The following is a 4,228-nucleotide window of genomic DNA, read 5'->3' as shown; positions in this document are numbered from 1 at the left end:
AAAAGTTCATGTATGATTCTGCTATTGGGGAGAGAGAAAGAGACATGCACAGGATAGGCTAATGTGGACAGCTGCATCGAGCTAGGATTCGGGCTGAAGTTCACAACCGTAACCGAAACTACACTACCGTCAAACAGCAACTGTTACAACAACCACCACCACCACCAACAGTAATATTGGTGAGTGTAATGAGTATACGGTCGTGTATTGGTATGCCCACGTTAATGTTGTTGATTAGATGGAAGAGAGTACACGTAGACAACCTAGTACCAAGATGGCACCAAACTTAAGAGCGCCTCTCGGCAACCGGAACACTGTCAATATCACCAGTGGCACATGTCACTGATACAATAAACACTGCTGCGTCGACTCAGAACGTCACTGCAAATTTTGGTGTCTAAGAACTGTAACCTAACACCCTATCTCCTCTTGCCAATCAAATACAGGCAATGATGATGTCTCCTGCCACCAGGATTCCATTTGACCGCATCTTAGCGGGTTATTTAGCACTTCCCATTGAACGAAGAAGTTGGACGGTGGGTGACTGATAACATTTTATCACATCTGTTAACTCTCCACTACGCTGATATACGTAATCAGGGATTAAGGTGTTTAGGTGATATCAGACCCCAATGAGTTCCCTGGATGTCGCTAATCCTTCACGCCTACGATACTTTGCTTGGAAACCAGAATTAATATCTTATTGCACTTCTGCACTGGTATTCTTACGGTGGTACGCAAAAATCTTTCGAGAATTCTGTGTATTTTCTCCCTTAATAGCTTCAAAAGGCTAATGCGTTGATAGTGTGAGTGGACAGGGTTTTCTGTAACATTCAGTGTATTTCACAGAACACCACCTCACGCTATGAATTACAAATTCCAACAGTAAATGGAGGGTGAGCCTGGAGGAACGGTACATACTTCGAGGGGTGATAGTATCTTTGATTCGGAACAAAAATACTTCGTGTGGACATAAGCTCTATTCCGAATGGTTTCCGTGATACAACAGGTTGAATATACGTTGTTATTCATTTTCTGTATTATTCCGTACGTTTTTATTGTTTACAATGTACCATTGAAGTATAGAGGAATCCGAGACGAACAATTTGATACAAGATACTTGCGGTCTATCAAGTCTGGAACTACCTCAAATTAGAAAAAGCAAAAATTACGTACGCTGCACCACATGTACATCGCGCGAGATTTTCAATATTCTCTCGCTCTCTCCGCGCAGACTATTAGTTGTAGAGAAAGAAATCAATAAGACCTTTTTTGAAGAACATTTAATGTAGTTTAGTTTTGTCCTGCAGCACGTTTTCACTAGAATACGGATTTTTAGAATCATTCAAGAAAAATGAACATAACAACTCACATTAAAGGCCTTTTATCTCGGAAACTATTCGGAATAGGGTACATGTCAATATTAGGTTTTTTGTTCAGAATCACCAACACCATCACCCCTCAAAGCATATACTTTTCCTTCTGATTAAACCTGTGATAACGAAGAGCCGGCCGCGGTGGTCTCGCGGTTCTAGGCGCGCAGTCCGGAACCGTGGGACTGCTACGGTCGCAGGTTCGAATCCTGCCTCGGGCATGGATGTGTGTGATGTCCTTAGGTTAGTTAGGTTTAAGTAGTTCTAAGTTCTAGGGGACTGATAACCACAGCAGTTGAGTCCCATAGTGCTCAGAGCCATTTGATAACGAAGAAAAACGCCCGTTGCCAGACCGATACTGACGATGAAAAGTCTTCTCCCGCCACGATTCAAATCGTGCCTGAGTGAAATATTTTATTCCTCATCCGCTTTATGTTCGTATTAAGATTCTTGGTATAGTTTCAAGCCATATTCTACTCTGATACGTAGTACACGTCGCCTTTTGTTTCGGTGCGTGGGAGAGGAAAGAAGGGAGGTCTGGTCGTGATAGGTGCTTCGGTCCGTCCGTGATGTAACACCGCGCGCAGAAACCATTCAAGTGAGTCGTGTCCGCAATACCGCTTTAATCTGAACGAAAGGCTTTTAATAGCTCGCGATCCACTGAAAAAGGAGCCTCCATTCACACTCTTACTATGCGAAAAGTGGAAGTCAGTCTCGCGATTGAGATAACCCTACGGATTGAAATACTCACACCCAGTGCTCTCAAATAAACCTGCGAAGTCCTCTCTGATGGTGGTTTAGAGCGTTACGCAGTTAATATTTGTCATATAATCCGGCTATTACTCCGTAGCGGAATGGCTGGTGCAGCTTGAGCAATAAACTGGCCGGAGTGACTGCCACAGGCGAGCCGCCGCACACCAATCAAGTTTCGCAGCTGCACCTAGCGGTGTCCAATTGTCCACTTAAGCAATTGGTCGTGTACCACTGCTGTCGTCGAACATGAAAAATAACTCTTACTGCTGACTTACGGCTCTGGCGGAAATACGACCATTGGGGTCAGTCGTGACATCTTGGTATCTTCAGATTGTATCTTTACCCACACACACTCCCACTCTCCGCAAGCCACATAACAGCGAATGTCGGAGAATACTTTGTAATAATTTAGGAATTCCTTGTCCTACTTCAATCTTGTATGAACCGGAGGAAAATTAATAATAATTCTTACTACGTATGTAACAGAGTTGTTACGTAGTCTCCCTTAAATACCGACTGAGCAGGGAGGCACATTTGTGAGACACTGGACACGTGTTCGTGAAGACCAGGCTTTAAATATACGTCCAGCTGGCCAGATTTAGGTTATCTGTGACTCACCTAAAACGTTTATGGGAAGTGCCGAGTTTGTTCCTTTGAAAACTAAGCAGTCGGTTTCCATATCTGTTCTTGCCCTGTACAGATTTTTCCTCCGTGCCTAACGACCTCCATTGTAGACGGGACGTTATACTGTAATCTTCCATCAGATACCAATTCTCGAGAACAGCTTCGCCTTTCTCACAAAAATTCCGATTTAAGTACCCTACGAATCTGCTACACTTTCTACTGGTCTATCCCGACCTGCCACGATGCTACCAATACGTATTTTAGCATCTCCGGTGTTTGCTGCCCTACTCATCTGTGTAGTATGCATTTTACGCAGACCATTAGGGAAAAATTGAATGGGGAACACTGCATTACCTGAAACGCGCTAGAAAACCAAGGAAACTGATCAAATTCAAATTTTCAAATAGTAAGCTCGTGCAAAATTAGTATAACTTAATAGAATTTCGAAAAATTGATGTTTCCTGTCTAGAATTTTTTTGTCGTAACAATATTTACTATCAGTCAGTATTGCAGTTACAGTTTTTTGTAATTATCGATTACAGTTTATTTACCAAATCATCATTAGATCAAGATGAGGCTGGCGAACATTAATGTTCGTAGTCGACGACTTCTCCCCTCTCACTTGTCCTGATATGGAGATAGTTGCTAATCAATCTATAACTAGTAATTTTCTTCGTAATTGTAACAAGGAAGATGGAGGTAGACTGATAAATAAAACAGTAACTAATCTCATGAGACAACATAGCATTTAGTGATAAGAAGATCCACGTAACATCGTTAGCCGAGTAATTATTTTACACAACCGTTCGATGATTCATTCATTGGTTCTGCGTAGCTATGAACTGTGAACAAAGTACCGGTTGATCAAAAAGTCAGTATAAATTTGAAAACTTAATAAACCACAAAATAAAGTAGATAGAGAGGGAAAAATTGCCACACATGCTTGGAATGACATGGGTTTTTATTAGAACCACCCCATAATGCTGGACGCGTGAAAGATCTCTTGCGCGCGCCGTTTGGTGATGATCGTGTGCTCAGCCGCCACTTTCGTCATGCTTGGCCTCCCAGGTCCCCAGACCTCAGTCCGTGCGATTATTGGCTTTGGGGTTACCTGAAGTCGCAAGTGTATCGTGATCGACCGACATCTCTAGGGATGCTGAAAGACAACATCCGACGCCAATGCCTCACCATAACTCCGGACATGCTTTACAGTGCTGTACACAACATTATTCCTCGACTACAGCTATTGTTGAGGAATGATGGTGGACATATTGAGCATTTCCTGTAAAAAACATCATCTTTGCTTTGTCTTACTTTGTTATGCTAATTATTGCTATTGTGATTACATGAAGCGTCATCTGTCGGACATTTTTGAACTTTTGTATTGTTTTGGTTCTAATAAATCCCCATGTCATTCCAAGCATGTGTGTCAATTTGAACCTCTCTATCTACATTATTCCGTGATTTATTCCGTTTTC

The sequence above is a fragment of the Schistocerca nitens genome, chromosome 3 (assembly GCF_023898315.1).
Source record: "Schistocerca nitens isolate TAMUIC-IGC-003100 chromosome 3, iqSchNite1.1, whole genome shotgun sequence".
In the NCBI taxonomy this organism is placed as follows: Eukaryota; Metazoa; Arthropoda; class Insecta; order Orthoptera; family Acrididae; genus Schistocerca; species Schistocerca nitens.
Note: the sequence above shows the minus strand (reverse complement) of the source record.